The following is a 24,969-nucleotide window of genomic DNA, read 5'->3' as shown; positions in this document are numbered from 1 at the left end:
CCAAGCTTAGACCTCGCTTGTCCTCAAGCGGAAGCCGAAATCAAAAAATATGTCCACATGTTTAGAGATAGAGGTGTCGATAAAAATAAAATACGGACATGAGGGCATCATGATCATTATTATGACAGCAACATATATTGATTTTGTCATATGGTTTCTGATGCTCAAGTAAAAATCTATTTACAGTGTCAAGTATGGAACGTAAACTTCATTGGGAACTAACAAAATATAATCTCAGTCATTGAAGCAATTGCAATTTATCATAACGTCAGAAAGAGTCAAGAATAGAGCTTTTCAGCAAGTCCACATACTCAACTATCATATAGTCTTCTACAATTGCTAACACTCACGCAATATTTATGGTTATGGAGTTTTAATCAGACACTGAGAAAGATAGGGGCTTATAGTGTTGCCTCCCAACATTTTACCTCAAGGGTAATGTCAACAATAATAGTTCAAGCTAACGAACATCCAATTGGATATATGTATCAGGATCTTTCCAACACGAGGTGCTTGCCAAAGGATAAAATGAAAAAGGGAAAGGTGGAGATCACCTTGACTCTTGCATAAAGTAAAAGACATAAAGTAAAAGATAGGCCCTTCGCAGAGGTTGTCATGCACTTTTAGGGTTGGATACACAAAATCTTAATCCGAAAGAACATCACTTTGTATTGCCACTTGTATATGGACCTTTATTATGCAGTCCGTCGCTTTTATTGCTTCCATAGCAATATCGTATAAAGCTTATTTTCTCCGCACTAATAAGTCATGTATATATAGAGTGCAATTTTTATTGCTTGCACCGATGAAAACTTATTTGAAGGATCTTACTCAATCCATAGGTAGATATGGTGGACTCTCATGGCAAAAACTGGGTTTAAGGATATTAGGAAGCACAAGTAGTATCTCTACTTGGTGCAAGGAATTTGGCTAGCATGAGGGGGAAAGGCAAGTTCAACATGTTGGATGATCCATGACAATATACTTTAACTGAGATGTGAGAAAACATAAACCATTACATTGTCTTTCTTGTCCAACATCAACTCTTTAGCATGTCATACTTTAATGAGTGCTCACAATCATAAAAGATGTCCAAGATAGTATATCTATATGTGAAAACCTCTCTTTCCTTATTACTTCCAATTAATTCCAACGATGACCAAAACTACGTTTTCCAACTCTCAACAACTTTTATGCCTCATACTCTTTATATGTGAAGTCATTACTATCCATAAGATCAATATGAACTCTTTTATTCTTTTTATTCTTTCTATTTTCTCAAGATCATAGCAAGATAGCAAAGCCCTTGACTCAACACTAATCTTTATTATAGATAGCTCACAGACTCGATTACATAAATAGATCACAAAGCAAAACTCAAAACTAATTCATACCAAAACTTCAATCTACTAGATCAAGATATTACTAAAAGGATCAAACTAAGTAAAACGGTAAAGATAGGAGTGTGATGGTGATACGATACCGGGGCACCTCCCCCAAGCTTGGAAGTTTCCAAGGGGAGTGCCCATACCCATGTGATTATGTCCTTGGAGGTGATGAAGCTGGTGATGACGACGGTGGATAATCGCACATCGAGCGTAAAAGCTCCTCCAACTTGCGGATAATGCCCTTGAGTCTGGAGATATGATCCTTCAACAAAATATTTTCCTATGTGAGATACTTGTTTTGTATGCGAGCTAACTCAATCATCTTTCGCCACCGGAGCTTAGTCAGGGTAAAGAGGTTAGGAAGAGGTTGAGGGATGTTTTCTTCTTTCCCACCGGAGCTCGATCCTCCATGGCCTTCTTGATCCCTTCATCCATGTTGATCTCCTCCGGTTCTTCTCTTTTCAGCTCTATATTCAATAGCCAAGCATCCTTCTCTTCATTGTTGGAGGAGGGTGATGTCATGATGCTCTAGATCTATAAAAAAAACAACTCGAAACAAAGACAGAAGATTTTTGCGTGATATGATGGTCAAAACCTTCGGGAGATTATATAATGAATTTTTACCAACCAAAATACGTAACGTGCAAGAAAACGGAGTCCGGGAGGTAAATGAGGTGTCCACGAGACAGGGGCGCGCCCAGTAGGGGGGGCGCCCTCCACCCTCATGGAGGCCTCGTGTCCTTCCCAGATTAATTATTGCTTCCATAAATTTTTAAATATTCCAAAATGGAGGAAAATTGCCTTAGAATTGTTTTGGAGTCGGTTTACTTACCGTACCACATACCTATACCTTTTCGGAGTCTGAAACATTCTAGAAAGTGTCCCTTATGTATTCCTCCGGGGTTACGGTTTCAATAATATTAGTTTCAACATTGATAGGATTACCTGAGATATAATGTTTGATTCTTTGACCGTTCACCACCCTCGGACTTGTGCCTTCGAAGTTGTTGATTTTTATGGCACCGGAACGATAGACCTCCTCGATAACGTAAGGACCTTCCCATTTAGAGATAAGTTTTCCTGCAAAAAATCTTAAACGAGAGTTGAATAGCAACACATAATTACCTATGTTAAATTCTCGCTTTTGTATTGTTTTGTCATGCCATCTTTTAACTTTTTCTTTAAACAGCTTGGCATTTTCATAGGCTTGGGTTCTCCATTCATCAAGTGAGCTAATATAAAATATCCTCTTTTCACCGGCAGGTTTGAAGTCATAGTTGAGCTCTTTAATAGCCCAATATGCTTTATGTTCAAGTTCAAGAGGTAAGTGACATGCTTTTCCATAAACCATCTTATACGGAGACATACCCATAGGATTTTTATATGCAGTTCTATAAGCCCATAATGCATCATCAAGTTTCTTGGACCAATTCTTTCTAGATCTATTAACAGTCTTTTGCAAAATTAATTTGATCTCTCTATTTGTCAACTCTACTTGACCACTAGACTGTGGGTGATAAGGAGATGCAATTCTATGATTAACATCATACTTAGCAAGCATTTTACGGAAAGCACCATGAATAAAATGTGAACCACCATCATTCATGAGATATCTAGGGACTCCAAACCTCGGAAAAATAACGTCTTTAAGCATCTTAATAGAGGTGTTATGATCAGCACTACTAGTTGGAATAGCTTCTACCCTCTTAGTAACATAATCAACAGCAACTAGAATATGTGTATACCCATTAGAGGCAGGAAAGGGTCCCATATAATCAAAGCCCCAAACATCAAATGGTTCGATAACAAGAAAATAATTCATAGGAATTTCTTGACGTCTACTAATATTACCAATTCTTTGGCATTCATCACATGAAAAGACAAACTTACGAGCATCTTTGAAGAGAGTAGGCCAATAAAAACCGGATCGCAATACCTTATGTGCAGTTATGTCTCCAGCGTGGTGTCCTCCATATGATTCGGAGCGCCACTTGCGTAGGATCTGTTCCTGTTCATGCTCAGGTGCACAACGTCTAATAACACCATCTACTCCTTCTTTATAAAGGTGTGGGTCATCCCAGAAGTAATGTCTTAAATCATAAAATAACTTTTTCTTTTGCTGGTATGTGAAACTAGGTGGTATAAATTTAGCAACAATGTAATTAGCGTAATCAACATACCATGGAGCAGTATGAGAAGCATTAACGACCGCTAATTGTTCATGAGGAAAGCTATCATCAATAGGTAGTGGGTCATCAAGAACATTCTCTAGCCTAGACAAGTTGTCTGCAACGGGGTTCTCAGCTCCCTTTCTATAAATAATATGCAATCAAATTCTTGAAGCAAGAGAACCCATCTAATAATTCTAGGTTTAGCATCTTTCTTTTCCATAAGATATTTAATAGCAGCATGATCAGTGTGAATAGTAACTTTAGAATCAACAATGTAAGGTCTGAACTTATCACAAGCAAATACAACTACTAAGAATTCCTTTTCAGTAGTAGCATAATTTCTCTGGGAAGTATCAAGAGTCTTACGAGCATATTGAATAACATTTAGTTTCTTATCGACTCTCTGCCCTAGAACAGCACCTACAGCATAATCACTAGCATCACACATAATTTCAAAGGGTAAATTCCAATCAGTTGGCTGAACAATAGGTGTAGTGATCAAAGCTTTCTTAAGTATTTCAAATGCTTCTACACAACCATCATCAAAGACAAAAGGAATATCTTTTTGCAATAAATTAGTCAGAGGCCTAGAGATTTTAGAAAAGTGCTTAATGAACCTCTTATAAAAACCGGCATGACCAAGGAAACTTCTTATACCTTTAATGTCCTTGGGACATGGCATCTTTTCAATAGCATCAACTTTAGCTTTATCAACTTCAATACCTCTTTCAGAAATTTTATGCCCCAAGACAATGCCTTCATTAACCATAAAGTGACACTTTTCCCAATTCAGGACGAGACTAGTGTCCTCGCATCTCTGCAAAACTCAATCAAGGTTGCTCAAGCAATCATCAAAAGAGGATCCATAAACAGAGAAGTCATCCATGAATACCTCACAAATCTTTTCACAAATGTCAGAGAATATAGCCATCATGCATCTTTGAAAGGTAGCAGGTGCATTACATAAACCAAAATGCATATGTCTATAAGCAAAAGTACCGAAAGAGCAAGTAAAAGTAGTTGTTGATTGATCTTCCGCTGACATAGGTATTTGAGAGAAACCAGAATAACCATCTAGAAAGCAGAAATGTGTATGTTTGGATAGTCTTTCTAGCATTTGATCAATAAAAGGTAAAGGGTAATGATCTTTGTTAGTAGCTTTATTTAATTTACTGAAATCAATTACCATCCTATAACCTGTAATAATTCTTTGCGGAATCAATTCTTCTTTATCACTAGGAACAACAGTGATACCTCCCTTTTTAGGGACACAATGGACAGGGCTTACCCATTCACTATCAGCAACGGGATAAATTATACCTGCCTCAAGGAGCTTTAGTATCTCCTTTCTTACCACTTCTTTCATCTTAGGATTTAAGCGTCGTTGAGGATCTCTAACTGGTTTGGCATCTTTCTCCACTTTAATTTTGTGTTGGCATAGAGTGGGAGTAATGCCCTTAAGATCATCTAGAGTATATCCAATAGCAGCACAGTGCTTCTTCAGAGTTTTCAATAATCTTTCCTCTTCCTGCTCTGAAAGGTTAGCACTAATAATAACAGGATATATCTTCTTTTCATCAAGATAGGCATATTTAAGATTACCGGGTAATGGTTTTAGCTCAAACACGGGATCACCCTTTGGTGGAGGAGGACCCCCTAGGATTTCAACAGGTAAGTTGTGTTTCAGAATAGGAACCTGTTGCAGGAATACTTCATCTATTTCCCTTCTTTCATGCATAAACATATCATTTTCATGGTCTAGCAAATATTGTTCTAACGGATCAGTAGGAGGCACGTCAATAGAAGCAAGACCAAGTATTTCATCTTTACTAGGTAATTCTTTATCACGGGGTTGTCTATGAAATTTAGCAAAATTAAACTCATGAGTCATATCATCCAAGCCAATCGTAACAATATCCTTTTCGCAATCAATCCTAGCATTAACGGTGTTCAAGAAAGGTCTACCAAATATAATGGGACAAAAGTCATCTTGTGGGGAACCCAGAACAAGGAAATCAGCAGGATATTTAACTTTCCCACACAAGACTTCAACATCTCTAACAATCCCAAATGGTGAAATAGTATCTCTATTAGCAAGCTTAATTGTAACATCAATATCTTCTAACTCAGCGGGTGCAATATCATGCATAATTTCTTCATATAAGGAAAAAGGTATTGCACTAGCACTAGCACCCATATCACATAATCCATGATAACAATGATCTCCTATTTTAACAGAAATAACAGGCATGCCTACTACAAGTCTATGTATCTTAGAATCTGGTCTAGCAATATTAGCAGCTTCATCACAGAAGTAAATAACATGCCAATCTATATTATCATCCAAGAGATCTTTAACTATAGCAATACTAGGTTCAACTTTAATTTTCTCAGGAGGTGTATAAGTTCGAGTATTACTCTTGCGAACAACAGTTGAAGCTTTATCATGATCCTTCATTCTAACAGGAAAAGGTGGTTTCTCAAAATAAGTGGTAGGAACAATAGGATCATTATAAGTGATAGTCTTTTCTTCAACTGTAATAGGCGCAACTACTTTTACTTCAATGGGAGGATTATATTTAAACAACTTCTCCTTAGGAGATCAACGTGAGCAGCAAAAGATTCACAGAAAGAAGCTACTATCTCATAGTCAAGTACATATTTAGCGCTAAATCCACGAAACGCATCGGTATCCATAAAAGATTTAACACAATCAAACTTAGGTGTTATACCTGACTCCTTACCATCATCGGAACCCCAATCTTCAGAGTTGCGTTTAATTCGTTCCAATAAGTCCCACTTGAATTTAGTAGTCTTCACCATATAAGAAGCAGCACAGGAAGTATCAAGCATGGTGCGATCATTGAGGGTAAGCCGAGCATAAATTTTTTGAATAATCATTTCTCTTGACAGCTCATGATTGGGGCATGAATATAACATTGACTTAAGCCTCCCCCAAGCTTGAGCGATGCTTTCTCCTTCACGAGGCCAGCAATTATATATGTAATTACGATCACGGTTAACAAGGTGCATAGGATAGAACTTCTGGGGAAATTCCTACTTCAATCGTTTATAGTTCCAAGATTCCATATCATCACATAGCCTATACCATGTCAATGCGTCTCCATTCAAAGATAAAGGGAAAACCTTCATGTTGATAACATCATCGGAAATACCAGCAAGATTAAATAATCCACAAACTTCATACACAAAGATATGGTGTAAACTGGGATGCAATGTTCCATCTCCTGCAAAGGGATTAGCTAGCAGTTTCTCTATCATACCCGAAGGAATTTTAAAGTAAACATTTTAAGTAGGTTCAGTAGGTTGAGGAGAAACTCTTTGTTCTTCTGGTCGGGGCGCAGATACCCCGAACAAGCCCCTCAAAGGATTAGTTTCCATAGTAACAAGTGACAGAAAGTTTCAGCACACTATATAAATGTTTCCTTACCAAGTTCCACTCACCAAAGGCGCTTCACTCCCCGACAACGGCGCCAGAAAAGAGTCTTGATGACCCACAAGTATAGGGGATCTATCGTAGTCCTTTCGATAAGTAAGAGTGTCGAACCCAACGAGGAGCAGAAGGAAATGACAAGCGGTTTTCAGTAAGGTATTCTCTGCAAGCACTGAAATTGTAGGTAACAGATAGTTTTGTGATAAGATAATTTGTAATTGGTAACGAGTAATGAAAGTAAATAAGGTGCAGCAAGGTGGCCCAATCCTTTTTGTAGCAAAGGACAAGTTGGACAATTTCTTATAATGAGAAAAGCGCTCCCGAGGACACATGTGAATTATTGTCAAGATAGTTTCATCACACTCATATGATTCGCGTTCGGTACTTTGATAATTTGATATGTGGGTGGACCGGTGCTTGGGTACTTACCTTACATGGAAAAGCATCCCACTTATGATTAACCCCTATTGCAAGCATCCGCAACTACAAAAGAAGTATTAAGGTAAACCTAACCATAGCATGAAACATATGGATCCAAATCAGCGCCTTACGAAGCAACACACAAACTAGGGTTTAAGCTTCTGTCACTCTAGCAACCCATCATCTACTTATTATTTCCCAATGCCTTCCTCTAGGCCCAAATAATGGGGAAGTGTCATGTAGTCGACGTTCACATAACACCACTAGAGGAGAGACAACATACATCTCATTAAAATATCAAACGAATACCAAATTCACATGACTACTAATAGCAAGACATCACCCATGTCCTCAGGAACAAATGTAAGTACTCACAAAGCATATTCATGTTCATGATCAGAGAGGTATTAATATGCATTAAGGATCTAAACATATGATCTTCCACCAAGTAAACCAATTAGCATCAACTACAAGGAGTAATCAACACTACTAGCAACCCACAGGTACCAATTTGTGGTTTTGATACAAGATTGGATACAAGAGATAAACTTGGGTTTGGAGAGGAGATGGTGCTGGTGAAGATGTTGATGGAGATTGACCCCCTCCCAATGAGAGGATCGCTGGTGATGATGATGGTGATGATTTCCCCCTCCCGGAGGCAAGTTTCCCCGACAGAACAGCTCCGCCGGAGCCCTAGATTGGTTCCGCCAAGGTTCCACCTCGTGGCGGCGGAGTTTTGTCTCGTGAGCGTGCTTATGATTTTTTTCAGGACAAGAGACTTCATATAGCAGAAGACGGGTACCGGAGGGCCACCGGGGGGCCAAGGAGACAGGGGGGCGCTCAGTAGGGGGCGCGCCCCCCACCCTCCTGTCTAGGGTGTGGGCCCCCTCAGGTACTTTCTTTGCTCATAAATTCTTATTAAATCCAAAAATGACTTTCTTGGAGTTGCGGGACTTTTGGAGCTGTGCAGAGTAGGTTTCCAATATTTGTCTCCTTTTCCAGCCAGAATCCCAGCTGCCGGCACTCCCCCTCTTCATGATAAACCTTGTAAAATAAGAGAGAATAGCCATAAGTATTGTGTCATAATGTGTAATAACAGCCCATAATGCAATAAATATTGATATAAAAGCATGATGCAAAATGGATGTATCAACCAGCAGTTCAACTTGGTGATCCTAAAGGAGCATCGGGCGGCGGCGGCTCAACTCGATGCATAGCGCGTGCATGCCGCTGCCATCGAGGCCCTTGCACAGGCAGAACCGGATGTTGTGGACATGAACCAGTTGTGGAAGGCTCAACTCGACACGGAGCGACCGAATACCACTGCTATCGAGGCCCTCCCACAGGTGGAACCGTGCATCACGGACTTGAACCGGGCGACAGAGTCTCATATCAACACGGAACGCATGGATGTCGCTACCATTGAGGCCCTGCTGCAGGAAGAACCGAACATCATGGACGTGAACCGGGTGGTGCTCGCATCCGTGCAGAGTGCCCGCATGCTCAGCATGAACTAGTAGCTAGTGGCCAAAAGAAACAACACCGCGAAGACACACATCGACAGTTCCAGCTGGTTTGTGCCGGCAGCCAAAGACGACGGGGTCGGCTTGTTCCACGAGCAATGATAGTTTTTATTTAAATTGTTGTTTTTAGGGATCTTTTGATGTGTAAAAACATATTTACGCAAGTCGCCTAACTTTCATCATTTGGGTCAGACGACCATTTCAGGCGGTTGGATGAAGATCCTACATGTCCAAACCCTTCTTCTTCCCAAATAGACCATCACGCGGGCTACCAGCCAAACCACCGCCCAGACCCATGGCAGGCGGCCTGCTGCCAGCACTGCCTCGCCGCCCTGTCCTCCCCTCAACCTCCTGCGCCATCGGTCTTCCGCACACCCCGGCCATCCATCTAGCCCCCCCCCCACATCGAGTTTTTCCTCCGGCGAGGCCCCACCACCGCCACCACCTGAAACCCTAAGATAGATAATGGGGTAGTGTTCGGCGAGCCCCTTCATTCTCCTTCCTTCCGCCTGGCAAACTCTCAAAAATCAACTGACCCGAATTTCAAATTCAGTAGACTATCATTTAGCTAATGTGAAAAAATATTCAAGCCTCATCAACATACTATATGAATGAACATTAGATGTCAGTGATTGGATGGCTGAGTTTGGATTGATCACATGCGGTACCACGTGTTAGTGAAAAAGTCAAGCCGATGTACGTTCCCTTGGGTTTGTGGCGTGCTTGATCGACTGTGTGAGGGTGCGGTGCTACTGCGACAGGCATGCGTAAGTGTACCTCCTTTTCATTTTGAACTTGTAAACCGTAACATTTGGTTTGCGAGGGTGAACGACTTCGGTTTTAGTACATACTGTGTTAAAAAAAGGGCGGGGTTTTCCTATGCGGGATCGATTGATACAAATCCTGATTATAAATGCAATGATGGGGAGGGCTAGTTTGGCCCATGGTCGGATTGCTAACATGTGTTCCCAAGTGCCAATGAAATGCCAAGCTGATATGCGTTGAGTGGCGGGGCAGATTGAACGTGCGCTGGTCTGAGGCGAATACAACAGGCATTCTGTGAGTGTTCCTTTTCCTCATTTTAAACTTATCAAGATAACACCCTCAATTTTTGTGTGAAGATAACACTTGGTCCTTTGCCTTCGTGCTATACATCAATGGAAATCCCGATTATAAAGATGCCGAATTTTCTACTAAATCCCGTAAAAAGACATCCTCTTTGCTCCTCCAGCCACAGTCATTGACCTAATCATATACAACCCCATTTTTGTATACAAGGCCACAAACTCATATTACAGGTACGAGGGTAAACATTAATGTCGGTTTGAGACAATGTTAAAAGCTAGCTTTCCTCCTCGTTTGACCTATCAATTAATGCGTGTTTTTTTGTCTCTAATGCCCAACAAGCAAACCCTCTCACTCCTCATATGTTGATTAATGCAGATCTTGCAAACCAACTTTCTCACTTTCGCATCCATACAAGGGGGTATTAATGTCCTTGGTTGCTAGTATGAGGCAAACTCCATCAAATTTGCCTCGATTAGTGTTAGTAGCCTTATATAGCTACAAATTGAAATTTTTATAGTGGCCTTGTATACAAAAAATGGAGGGAGTAATTTACTTCCTTCCCCATTACGGTGAGGTCAAAGATATCTCAATCGGCGTGGCTTTGGCGAAGTGCGTTCGACAAAGCGCAGCATTGAGGAAAACGATGATACGTCTCAGTCGTATCTATAATTTTTGATTGTTGCATGTCAATATTCTACAACTTTCATATACTTTTGGAAACTTTTTATATTATTTTTAGACTAAAATATTGATCCAGTGCCCAATGCCATTTCTTGTTTGTTCCATTTTTTTGTTTCACAGAATACCCATACCAAACAAGTCCAAACATGATAATAATTTACGGAGATTTATTTTGGAATATTTATGATTTTTGGGAAAAAGAATCAACGCGAGATGATGCCTGAGGGGCCCAGAAGCCCTAGGGACGCGCCCTCCTACCCAGGGTGTGGCCAGGAGTCTTGTGGGGCCCGGGTAAGGTGGTTGGTGCCCTTCTTCCGCAGCAAGAAAGCTAATATCTGGATAAAAACATGTTAGAATTTCAGCCCAATCGGAGTTACGGATCTCCATGAATTTAAGAAACGGTGAAAGGCTAGAATCTGAAAAGGCACAAATAGAAGGAAACACAGAGAGAGAGATCCAATCTTGGAGGGGCTCCTGCCCCTCCGCCGCCATGGATGCCATGGACCAGAGGGGAAACGCTCGCCCCATCTACGGGGAGGTAAAGGAAGAAGAAGAAGGAGGAGGGCTCTCTCCCCCTCTACACTGGTGGCGCTGGAACGCCGCCAGGGCAATCATCGTGTGGCAGCAATCTACTCTAACAACTCGGTCATCTTCATCACCTTCCCCCATCTATCTACAGTGGTCCACTCTCCTACAACCCATTGTACCCTCTACTTGAACATGGTGCTTTATGCCTCATACTAGTATCCTGTGATATGTTCCCATCCTATGATGCTTGAGTAGATTTTTTTGTCCCATCGGTAATTGGTGAATTGCTATGGTCGGTTTAATTTTCATGGTTACGTTGTTCTCCTTTGGTGCCCATCATTTGAGCGCGCTTGTGGATCACACCATAGGGTTAGTTGTATGTTGATAGGACTATGCATTGGAGGGCAAGGGTGACAGTAGCTTCAGCCTACCATAGAAATTGATGCATACGGGATTGAAGGGGGACCAATATATATCTTAATGATATGGTTGGGTTTTAGCATAATGAACTTTAGTAGTTGCGGATGCTTGGTAATAGTTCCAATCAATAATGCATAGAATTCCAAGTAAGGGATGACAAGCTAGCAGTGGCCTCTCCCACATAAAAGCTTGCTATCGGTCTAGTAACGCAGTCAATTGCTAAGGAGCAATTCCTCAAATCCTACCACCACCAATCCACACTCGTTACACTAAGTTGTTTGTTTCTTTATTTAAACAATGCCTAACTTTTATTTTCATGTTCTTTATTATCTTGCAAACCTAACTTACCACACCTACAAAACACTTCTAGTTTCATACTAGTTCTAGGTAAAGCAAACTTTAAGCGTGCATAGAGTTGTATCGGTGGTCGATAGAACTTGAAGAGAATACAAATCCTACCTTTAGCTCCTCGTTGGGTTCGACACTCTGATTTATCAGGAAAGGCTAGAACTGATCCCCTATACTTGTGGGTTATGAAGACCTTTTTCTGGCCTCTTTGCCATGGAGCAATAACGTGGGCTGAATATTCTCGTGTGTGCTTATCTGCTTTATCACTAACTAGATTTTATTTTCTATTCTAAGTTGTTCTGTATCTTTAGTTATGGATATGGAACACGAAATACCAAAAAATTAGGTGTACTTGCTACTCATGGGGATGGGGAACCTCCTAAAACCCTCGATGCTCGTTATGTGAAAAATATTAAACACTACTTTGATAATCCTGAGAAAACCCTATTTAACTTGATAATGGGAGACACGTTAGATCAACGTGAATACTTTAGCGATTGTTGCTTGACTTAAAAAGGGAAACTCTTATGGGATCAAATTCATATGTTGCATTGGAATGCTTGGAATTTATGCTTGAGATATGATTATACTTGTTGCTCTAGGATGAAGGCTCCACACCTTTCCTTTTCATGTAAATTTAATGATAATGAAACCTTGGCTTCTTATGCTAATGGTATATATGATTAGTATGATGTGAATCAAATAGAAGAATTTGTTGCTTTTAAGGGTTCTTATGAAATTGAATCTTTGTTTGAAAAGAGTGAAAATTACGATGATGCTGTTTACAAACCTGAAAATTATGCTATACTTAAATATTGCTATGAGAATTATGAATATAATGCTGATATTAATGAGTTTATCGAGAAAGTATCAGTTGTCCAAGAAGAGACTAATATTTTTCAAGAAACTATGTAATAAGAAATTGATGACACTGTGAGCTCATTAGATTACAAAGATGACAAGGAGAGCCAAGAACAAAAGGAGGAAGGCGGATTAGCTACCCATGCCCATCTTCTAATGAGAGTAACTCTTCAACTCATACATTGTTTAATTTCCCTTCGTGCTTATCAAAGGATGAATGCTACGATGGTTACTATGATCCCGTTGATTCATTTGAAATATCCGCTTTTGATGAACTTGATGCTTGCGATGCTTGTGGCCATGATGCTAATATGAATTAAGCTTATGGAGATGAACTTTCTATAGTTCCTTATGCTAAGAATGAAATTGTTAGTATTGCACCCACTCATGATAGTCCTATTATCTTTTTGAATTCTCCCAATTACACTATATTGGAGAAGTTTGCGCTTATTAAGGATTATATTGATGAGTTGTGTTTTACCATTACACATGTGAGTATAATATGCATGTGCTTGCTGCTCCTACTTGCAATTATTATGAGAGAGGAACTACATCTCCACCTCTCTATGTTTCCAATACGATAAAATTTCAAGAAACTGCTTATTCTATGTATTAGCCCTTACTTGATGTGCATGAATTATTCTTTTATGACATGTCGATCATAGGAAGAGAGTTAGACTTCGTTGTTGGATGATATATATTACCTTTTTCTAACTACTAAAATATAAATAATTGTTAATAAAATTGGCTTTGATATACCTTGGGATCCGGGTGGATCCATTACTTGAGCACTTCTTGCCTAGCTTAATGGCTTTAAAGAAAGCGCTGTCACAGAGACAACCTGGAAGTTTTAGAGAGTCATTCTATTATGTTACGTGCTTTTAAAAAAAGTTTAAAACATAAAAAGTATAGAGGGGAACCTAAAACTTTTGAAAAATAAAATTGAACGTGAGAAAGACAAACACTGTTGAAGTGGGGGCGTCCTTGAACTTTTTCATGCCCATGGAAACTTTGTGAATCTCGATTACAGAAACTTTTTAACAAAAATAATTAACCCCTTGTAGAAATCCATTGTAATAGTAATATAATGTGCCAAGATTTTCCTTTAGGATGATTAGATTGCTTGTTTGGTATGTGCAGTGCAAAAGCAGAAACTTTGGATATAGTGTGCGAATTTACATTTTTTACTGGAAGGTCAAAAGTTTCTGAAATTTTTACATAGTACTTCGGTGCAAATTGTTTATTTTATCCTAAGTTTTCAGAATTTTTGGAGTTAAAGGAGTATGGTAAATGTTCAGATTGCTACAGACTGTCCTTTTTTTGACAGATTCTATTTTTGATGCATTGTTTTGCATGTTTTGATGGAATTATGGATTGTATCATTGGCATAAGACATGGAGAAGTTATAATATAGTAGGTATAATGCAAAAATAAAATATAATGGGTTTGCAACAGTACTTAAACTAGTGATTTGCTTTGTTATACTAACGGATCTCACAAGGGTTTTGTTAAGTTTTGTCTGATTGAAGTTTTCAAATTTTGGGTGAGATCATGATGGATGAAGGAATAAGGAGTGGCAAGAGCCTAAGCTTGGGGATACCCGATGCACCCCAAGGTAATATTCAAGGACTCCTAAGCAACTAAGCTTGGGGATGCCCCGTAAGGCATCCCCTCTTCGTTCTAACGACCATCGGTAATTTTACATGGAGCTATATTTTTATTCTTCACATGATATGCACAAATTCTTGGAGCGTCTTTTGTTTTCATTTTTTTCCTTTTTATTTTATGCACCATGCTGGTATGAGATAGTCCTTGGTTGATTTATAGAATGCTCTATGCACTTCACTTATACCTTTTGAGTATGGCTTTATAGAATGCTTCATGTGCTTCACTTATATCATTTGAAGTTTGGATTGCCTGTTTCTCTACACATAGAAAACCGCCATTTGTAGAATGCTCTTTTGCTTCACTTATATTTGTTAGAGCGTGGGCATATCTTTTGTAGAAATAATTAAACTCTCATGCTTCACTTATATCTATTGAAAGAGTTAATAGGAATTGGTCATTCACATGGTTAGTCATAAAATCCTACATAAACTTGTAGATGACTGAGTATGATATGTTCGATTCCTTGCAATAGTTTTGCGATATTGAGGTGGTAATATGGGGCATGCTAGTAATAGTATTAATAATGATGTTAAGGTAAGTAAATCTTTACGCAAGTAAATCCTCACACATGTAAAGTAGTGGCCGCTGACATTAGCGGTGAGGTCGGAGCATAATTTATCCTCGATTGAAATCCTTTGTGTTGTTTGAATCGGCGGTGCGCGATGGTTAAATCCTACCAACCTCCCTCTTAGGGGCATGTGCATAGTACTTTTCTTCGAGGGCTAATAAAACTTTCACAGTAAGTATATGAGCTCTTTATGATTAATGTTGAGTCCATGGATTATACGCACTCTCACCTTTCTGCCAGTGCTAGCCTCTCTAGTATCGCGCAACTTTCGCCGGTGCATAAACCCTCCTTATATCTTCCTCAAAACAGCCACCAGACCTACCTATCATGGCATTTCCATATCCATTCCAAGATATATTGCCATGCAACTTCCATCATCATCATATACATGACTTGAGCGTTCATTGTCATATTTCTTTGCATGATCGTAAGATTGCTAGCATGATATTTTCATGGCTTTTCTGTTTTTTGATATCTTTGCTATGCTAGATCATTGCACATCCGGGTACACTGCCAGAGGCGTCCATATAGAGTCATCTTCTATTAGTTGTATCGAGTTGTAATTCTTGAGTTATAAGTAACTAAGAGTGTGATGATCATCATTATTAGAGCATTGTTCCATGTGAGGAAAGGATGATAGAGACTATGATTCCCTCACAAGTTGGGATCAGACTCCGGACTTGAAATAAAAAAGAGGCCAAAGAGCCCAAAATAAGGAAAAAAAATAAAAGAGGCCAAAGAGCCCAAAAAAACAAAAAAAAAGATAAATGAAAAAAATGAGAGAAAAAGAGAGAAGGGACAATGTTACAATCCTTTTCCACACTTATGCTTCAAAGTAGCACCATGTTCTTCAAGATAGAGAGTCTCCTATTTTGTTACTTTCATATATCACTAGTGGGAATTTTTCATTATTGAACTTTGCTTGTATATTCCAATGATGGGCTTCCTCAAAGTGCCCTAATCTACATTAGCAAGCAAGTTGGATGAACACCCACTTAGTTTTCAGTTTGATCTTTCATACACTTATAGCTCTTAGTGCATTTGTTGCATGGAAATCCCTACTCCTCTCATTGATATTGATTGATTGGCATCTCCATAACCCGTTGATCCGCCCAATTGATGCGAGACTTTCTTCCTTCTCCTATTGATCCTTACGACCATATTTTGTTCCACCCATAGTGCTATATCTATGGCTCACGCTCATGTATTGAGTGAAGTTGAAAATGCTGAAGCGTGTTAGAAGTACGATCCAATTGCTTGGTTTGGTACCAAGGTGCTCATGATTTATACTTTATGCAGGGAAGACTTAGTGTTTCATGCTTACCACAATTAACTATATAGAGGTTGTTTCCTTTAGCTCCGTTATTATGAAAGGCAATGATGAATTACATGCATGACTTCTATTATACTTTTGCTGTCAATTTGATAGACTATTGCCTTGAATCACTCGTCTCTTAATATTCATGCCATGATTAGATTTTATGATCAAGATTATGATAGGTAGCATTCCACATCAAAAATTATCTTTTTTATCATTTACCTACTCGAGGATGAGCAGGAATTAAGCTTGGGGATGCTAATACGTCTCTATTGTATCTATAATTTTTTATTGTTTCATGCCAATATTCTACAACTTTCATATACTTTTGGCAACTTTTTATATTATTTTTGGGACTAAAATATTGAATCAGCGCCCTGTGTCAGTTCCTGTTTGTTGCATGTTTTTTGTTTCGTAGAATATCCATACCAAAATAAAGTCCAAACATGATAGAAATTTACAGAGATTTATTGTGGAATATTTATGATTTTTGGGAAAAAGAATCAAGAGTTAATACCCGAGGGGCCCAGAAGCCCTAGGGACACGTCGTCCTACCAAGGGCACGGCCAGGAGGATGTTGGGGGCCCTTTAAGGCGGTTGGTGCCCTTCTTTCGCCACAAGAAAGCTAATATCCGGATACGTGTTAAAATTTCAGCCCAATATCAGAGTAATGGATCTCCGGGATTTTAAGAAACGGTGAAAGGCCAGAATTTGAAAAGGGAGAAACATAAGTAAACAGAGGGAGAGATCAATTCTCGGAGGGGCTCGTGCCCCTCCGAAGCCATGGACCATAGGGGAAACCCTCATCCCATATAGGGGGAGGTCAACAAAGAAGAAGAAGTTGGGGGCTCTCTCCCCCTCTCTCTCATGGTGGCACTGGAACTCCGCCGGGGCAATCATCCTATGATGGCGATCTACTCCAACAACTCCGTCATCTTCATCAACTTCCCCCATCTATCTACAGCGGTCCACTCTCCCGCAACCCGTTGTACCCTCTACTTGAACATGGTGCTTTATGCTTCATACTATTATCCAATGACGTGTTGACATCCTATGATGCTTGTGTAGATTTTTGTTGTCCTATCGGTAATTGGTGAATTGCTATGGTTGGTTTAATTTGCTTGTGGTTAAGTTGCTATCCTTTGGTGCCCTTCATATGAGCGCGCATCTGGATCACACCATAGGGTTAGTTGCATGTTGATAGGTCTATGCATTGGAGGTCATGGGTGACAGCACCTTCAGCCTTGAAGGGGGGCCACTATATATCTCAATGTTATGGTTAGGTTTTACGTTAATGAACGTTAGTAGTTGCGGATGCTTTCTAATAGTTCCAATCATAAGTGCATAGAATTCCAAGTAAGGGACGACATGCTAGCAGTAGCCTCTCCCACATAAAAACTTGCCATCAGTCCAGTAACATAGTCAATTGCTAAGGGACAATTCCGCCAATCCTACCACCACTAATGCACACTCGTTACACTAAGTTGATTGTTTCTTTATTTAAACAACAACTAATTTTTAATTTATGTTCTTTATTATATATCTTGCAAACCTATCTTACCACACCTATAAAGTACTTCTAGTTTCATACTTGTTCTAGGTAAAGCAAACTTTAAGGGTATGTAGAGTTGTATCGATGGTCGATAGAACTTGAAGGGAATAGAAATCCTACCTTTAGCTCCTCGTTGGGTTCGACACTCTTATTTATCGAGAAAGTCTACAACTGATCCCCTATACTTGTGGGTTGTCAGAAGACAGTATGTCACTCGCAAGTGCCGCCTGGAAGCCGAGACAACTGCCTTCTTTGCATCCATGAAGTCTGTTGAAACAAATGAGGCCTAAATGTAGCACAATAGTGTCGTTCGTCCAGCTTACAGTGGTAAAGCTGGTTTCTCGAACAAGGCGATGGACAAGCAGAGTCAGCGAAGAGTGAAATGATGGTTGCTTCGTCTGTGCTTTGTGATTTGACGCCTCACTACTTCGTGATTTGTGATAGAATGGAGTAGACTATGTGCTCTATGCATGCGTCCATGCATGGGAGAAAGAGGAGAGAGAGGTTGCATTTTTTCTATTCCATCAATTGATTTGGCATTGGCGCACCCGGGAGCTTCGGTTCCCTCTTTTTGGCTTTGGCAGGAACCTCCACAATGGTTCCATCGATGCCAAAAGCTATTTTACCATTTGGCTACACATTGTGGATGCCCTAAAGCGTACCACTTCATTTTGCTCCTTGGTGCGGTCTATATAAATCTTTATTATATTGATCTAAAAAAACATATCAAAATTAGTAAAAAAAAGGAGGTACTTTTGCCGTGTGGAAGGGAGGGGAGGTTGGCCAGGTGGTTTCCTAACATGTGGTCCCACGTGTTAGTGATTGATACGTCTCTAACGTATCTATAATCTTTTATATTTCCATGCTATTATAGTATCAATCATGTATGTTTTATATGTAATTATATGCAATATTATATCATTTTTAGGACAAACCTATTTTAACTCAGTGCCAAGTGCCAGTTGTTGTTTTTTGCCTGTTTTTGGGGACAACCCTATTAAATTAGTGCGAAGCTTCTAGGAAATCAATACCAAATGAAGTCCAATTGCCACAAAACTTTTTGACGTTTTTTTTTCTGGACATAAGAGTCCCTAGAAGCTTCAGGAGAGGACATGAGGCGAAGGAGCAGGCCACAAACCACATGGGCGCCCCTAGGGGGTAGGCGCGCCCATTTGCCTTGTGGGGCCCTCATTCCTCCGTTTGACCTAATTCCAACTCTATACATTCTCTAAAATTGGGAAACCAACAGAGAGCCACCCAAAATACTTTTTTCGCTGCCTCAAACCTCTGTTCTTGCAAGATTCCATCAGGTGGCCTTTTTGGCACTCTGTTGGAGGGGGGGTCGATCGTGGAGGTGTCGAAACCGGCAGATCTCGAGTAGGGGGGCCTAGCTGTACATTGTATTTACCCAGGTTCGGGCTCTCTTAATGGAGGTAAAACGCTACTCTTTCATGATTATATTCGATTGGTATAGGGGTTACAAGAGTTGATCTACCTTGAGATCGATTCGGCTATCCCTAGATCATGTAGCCTAGCAATGTTGCGATCCTGCCTCCGATCTACCCTCCGGTTTATATAGACACCGGAGGGGCTTAGGGTTGTACAAAGTCGGTTTTACAGAAAGAAATAACATATCTGGACACTTATACTTGCCATCCATGCATACAGGAGTCCCTACCAGACTCGAGAGGTGATCTTTTGTCTTGTATCTTGATGGCCCATCAGTCCGACTCACATCCAATAGACCGGTCGCCCGAGGACCCCCTAGTCCAGGACTCCCAAAGTAGCCCCTGAACCAGTCTTCAATGATGATATATTCGACGTTCAGATTGTCTTCGGCATTGCAAGGTGGGTTCCTTAAAGAATACACATTGTCTTTACTCTGTAAAATAATTTTATCTGGCTTTTCATAATAAACACAACCCTTAGCCACGAAGGAGGGATATATAAGAAAAATAAGAACAGTGTCTTTTACTGACAACTTTTTCTGGCCAAATGTCATACTTGACTCTTCGGCATTTTGAACCATTTTCCCACCCCCGCGTTCCGTGTCTCGAGGCCACGCCTCATTGGCACGTCCTGTCAAAACAGAGATCGTGCCCACTTAGTACAAGATTGCAACGCTTTCATTGGTAATAAGAGAGATTCAACGCACGAGTGGGGGGCGGTTGGCATTTTTACTGCCTATAAGAGGGCAATGGATCTTTACTTTCTCCCCCACGCCTTCACATCTCCTCAGCCTTCCAATCTCCCAAGCTCTCTGCGCCTGCAAAGTTTCCGTCTTTCTCACCACCACCAGCAGCTCCTCCGACCATGGCTGGATCTGGCTCCAAAGGCAAGTGCGAGGCCTCCTCCGTCACGGAGAAGGAGATAAAAGATCTCCGGAGTGCGGGGTACCTCGCCGCCAACATCAAGCATAGGCTACCCCCCCCCCCCCGAAGGCCAAGTCATTCCCACTCCGGAGGCCGGCGAAGTGGTCGTATTTCTTCCCCACTTCCTTAGAGGGTTAGATTTTCCACTCCACTCGTTCATCCGTGGACTCATGTACTACGACGGGCTAGATTTCCACGATCTAGCCCTGAACTCTTTCCTCCACATCTCGGTGTTCATCATCGTGTGTGAGGCTCTCCTCCGCGTCCACCCACACTTCGGCCTATAGCTCAAGGTCTTCAACGTTAAGCCGAAGGTGCTCGACGGGCAGCACGCGGACTACGACGGAGCTCCGATCAGCAAGCTACCGAACACCACATGGCCCAAGGGGCCCTTCATGGAGACCATGAAGATCTAGCAACAGGAGTGGTTCTACATCACTGAGCCGAGCGGCAGTAAGTGGGTGGCGATTCCGGAGTTCAAATCCGGACCCCCCATGAGGCTCACCTCCTGGAACATGAAGGGCCACCACTGGGGGTCCTACATGGAGGTGTAGGCGCTGCAAATGCGCATCACCAACATGCTGGGGAAGAATGTTGGTTTAACTAACATGGTTCAAATTATGCTCTTTCCCCGCATTCCCTGCTAGCACCGGGCTTCCCCCATGTGGGAATTCAAGCCGGAGGAGCCGCGGACTCTACAACATTTCCTCAGCACCACGCATGAGGGAATGTGGAAGCTGCTCTTCAAGGCACAGAAGAGCTGGCCCATGGAGACGGAAGACGTCGGCCTCAACGACATGAATCCATCCTCTCCCATAAGTGTTCGATATCTCCGAAGACATACCTAGTTTATATATATATTCTGTTACCCTTTCTGAACTGACGTAGTTCACAGTTTGGACTGACGTGGTTTTCCACTTGAACTGATCTGCCTGCGTGTACGACGGACGGAAACAGAGGATGCAACATGGAGCTTCCAGTCGTTCTCTGGCGCGATGATGCGGGCCATTCATTGCTAGAGGAGACATGTAAGGGGTTCCGCATGTGCGCGCGCTCACCTAGTTGTGTTTTGCGATCTGTAGTCGCCGGAGGTGACGGCATGGGCATTTTGGTGGCGGACGTGTTTTGGGCGTTGGTGTTTACCGTGGTGTTCGTAGGCCTCAATTTACATCTTGTTTGTTGTTTTTGATGTGAGAATTATCTGTATGTTAGAGTTTTTGGAGATTAATTTCATGTGTAATTTCTGATTACAAGTTTTTGTGTTCTTGGTATTTTTCCATGCCCGCCATGCAAATTTGTTCTTCTTTTTCTGTTGTTTTACTTTTGAATTGGCGTTGCAGGGAGAGATATGAGGATTGTATAAAAATATTTGTGTTGTCAATTTTCCTTCTTTGAGTTGTTTCTAGCCCGGATTCCCATGTTATTTTGTCATTGGCGGAGGTGGTGTATGGCGGCTGACTGTATCCTGCGATTTCTTCTAATCTGGTCAAATTGTGTAATTAAGTTGCGTGTTTTTCAGTGTTGTCTGAATTGCTGCCGTATGTGTAGTTGGACTGATGCGTGTCAAAGTTGTCTTACTGTGCGTTGACATCGGAACTGGCTTCGTACGGATACCTCTGCACTTCCTTATAAAGCCCAATCCCTCTGTCACTTTCATTCTAGCAGCTATAACCAAAGAAAAGCGAGATGGATCCTGAGCTGGGAGAGATCACAGAGGAGGAGGGGGACGCCATAGATGTGAGGGCTGTAGTAGCGGAGCAGAGGAGGAGGAGGCGCAGGCGCAGGCAGATGGCACGACGTGCTCCTGAGGAGGAACTGGAGGCAGAGTTCAACAGACGCCTTGCGCGCGAGGTGATGGATACTTGCAACTCCAATGATTTGGAGCTTCTTTTCCCAGAGGGTAGGGGAAGGAACCATATTCAGATCATTAGTTGGGTTAGGGCGAGAGCAGCCATGGCTCCACATCCATCCACCAGGGCCAAATGGCGTCATTTCTTTGATCGTTACGATTGAAGTAGTGAATATTATGTTTTTAAGATTTTTGTTGTGAGGGAGCAGATTTTTGAATGACTAAATGAATTCAACTGTTTTATCTCTGAATGTGTTGTATTCTTTGCATATGTTTGACATGTGCACTTTTGAACTGCTTGTTTATCTGAAGTTGAACTGATTTGCGGTCAAATGTTGCATGGCTTGTATAATAACTATTTCCTACCAGCTGGCTACCCGGCTACCTATTTATTATTTTTATAATCTACGAGTCTCCTTGTCTATAAATTGTATCCATCTATGTGTGGTGTGTGCCCAAGTCTCCCCCCTCATTTTTCTTCCTTCTTCCAGAATCAGATCTAGGTTCCTCCCTCTTCTCTTTGTTGTTTTCTTCCCTGTTCTTGTCTGTTCCATGGAGGATTGTTCATGCAGATGCCTGGCAAAGATGGCGCGCATTGCTGACGGCTGTGTGTATGAATCTGGTTTGGAGCTCACCTAGACTCAGCGTCGTGGGCAACTTTCTTGTCTGCTGTACAGCAACCATGGGTTTCGTACACCCTATGTTTGTCGCCTGACAGTTAGTGACTTGAAGGAATCATGGGTATGTGTTTGTATTCGTTTTGTTTTCTACTTTTTTGTTGGTCTCTGTCTGAATCCCATGGACTGAATCTGTAGTTTAGTCTTTTGAATAGTTTGTCTATATTTTTTATTTGGTTTTGTCGGAATTTAACAGTAGGGATTTTTGTGTGTATTTGTCCATTACTTAACAGTATTTTATCCATTTTTGTATAATCCTTGATCTGTTTTTTGTCAGATGTTTTTACTGTAGGTGTATTGATATGTATATTTCTTCAGTTTAGTCAGTTCACATGTCTAGTTAGTTTTGTTATATTGTGTTGGTTCAGATTTTTTTCTTTTTTAGTTTGTTATGCAAACCATTCCTATATCTGTGTAAAAATTCAGTTATGTCAGGTGTTCACTTTGTTTTGTACTCCCATGCCCATTTGCAGAAAATGTCACCCAGGATCAGGATTGTTGCTCCTAGTTCCGGTGTTCTGAAGATGGAGACTTCAAACAAAAATGGGTATTAGTTGATGGAAGTTGCCTACCACATCGACTTTGATGGTTGCATCAACCTAACTACTGGATAGAAGGAGTTTGTGGCAGAGTCTGGATTTGAGGATGGTGATGTTGTTATGGTTATGTTCTCCAGGGAAGATGACTCTCTGACGTTCAGAATTTATGTGCTATAGGTTTAAATGTGGCAAATGACGCCGGTTGTGAGATTTGTGTGTGGTTGATTATGTTGCAATATTGTTTCTTTTAAAAAATTTGCATGTGAGATGGTTGAATTGTATGGTATTACCAGATGGTTTGGAACAAGTTATGTAATGCTTCTCCTATTGTTTTGCTCAAGTATAAATGTTTTATTTATATATTCTTTATATTAGTATGGAACAATTCTATAGTTGAACTGATGGGCATCCTTTGTTTTGACTGGTATATTTTCATGTACATAACTCGCAGACGGTGCTATACGCTGATGATGTTTTTAGAACCCCCTTTTGGGTATTGAGTTTGCTGAACTTACAATCTGTTAATGATAGTACTGAAAAATTTTAGGTTGTCAATTACCAATCAAATTTGTTTGTTGTATAACATTTTTTCTTACTTTTTTACATGAATTTTGGAGCACATGTTTTCTTTTTTATAGTTGAATAATGATAGTTCTAGTATTTTTTAAAATTAAAAGATTTTAATCTTTGCTCCACAGTACATTTTTTTACTTGAACCTTATGAATTGTAGTAGTTGAACTTTTTATAAATTTGTTTCTGAATATTTACAATCTTCTATGTTAAATTTTCCAAAAAATATATATTTTATTTTAATTTATTTTACTTCTTACCATTAAGATGTGTTTGAAGTTTTTACAATATTTTTTGTTTTTGAACTGATTTCTTGTGAGGTTTTTTTTAAATTATCTGCATTTTTTTGTCGTGTGTAATCTCTTGGATTTTTGTAATGGGGCGAAGTACTATGTTGGGTTTTTTGTCGTTGTTTTCGGCCCGGATAGCTCGTCCGCGCGGCTATGCAGCACGGCGTGCGCGTGTGCTATGGGTTTAGTCCCACCTCGCTAGTCGAGGGGGCTCTAGACCTGTTTATAAGCGCAGCCGAGGCTCGCCAGTCGAACTCCTATGAACACTTACCTGAGCGCTTATACACGGCGCTCGCTCTCTCTCTCTTTACCTGTGGGCCCTGAACGGCGGGCCCTGAGTTGTGCGGATTACTAGGGATTCGCCCACGGGCTCGAGTTCAAGAATCTAGCATCGCTAGGGCCTGCGCCTATCCTTGGGCGGTTAATTTTTTCCTTTTTGGTTGTTTGAATCTAGTACTTGACTCCACCAGTAACTTTGATTGGTACTATTTTGTCCTTGGGGGGTCAATTTTTTTTCTTTTTTTTGTTGTTTGAATCAAGTACTTGACTCCACTAGTGACTTGGACTGATACTTTTTTTGTTCTAGTTCTTGTGAGTTTTGTTCTACGAACGAGCCGCAGCAGGCGACGACGCGGCGTGCCCCCACATAGCACCGAGGGGCATAGTTGTACTGACACATTGTGAGGATTACTAGGGATTCACC

At 40.7% G+C, this 24,969-nt stretch overlaps 1 pseudogene; it reads right to left on the bottom strand.

Annotated features, from left to right (window-relative positions):
- Nucleotides 1–3,755: 3,755 nt before the first annotated feature.
- LOC119367929 overlaps nt 3,756–24,969 on the bottom strand; it is a 171,737-nt pseudogene continuing 150,523 nt past the window's right edge.

This window comes from Triticum dicoccoides, chromosome 2B (genome assembly GCF_002162155.2).
Source record: "Triticum dicoccoides isolate Atlit2015 ecotype Zavitan chromosome 2B, WEW_v2.0, whole genome shotgun sequence".
NCBI classification, from domain to species: Eukaryota; Viridiplantae; Streptophyta; class Magnoliopsida; order Poales; family Poaceae; genus Triticum; species Triticum dicoccoides.
The sequence above is the reverse complement of the archived record's forward strand: the minus strand, read 5'-3'. Positions and strand labels throughout refer to the sequence as shown.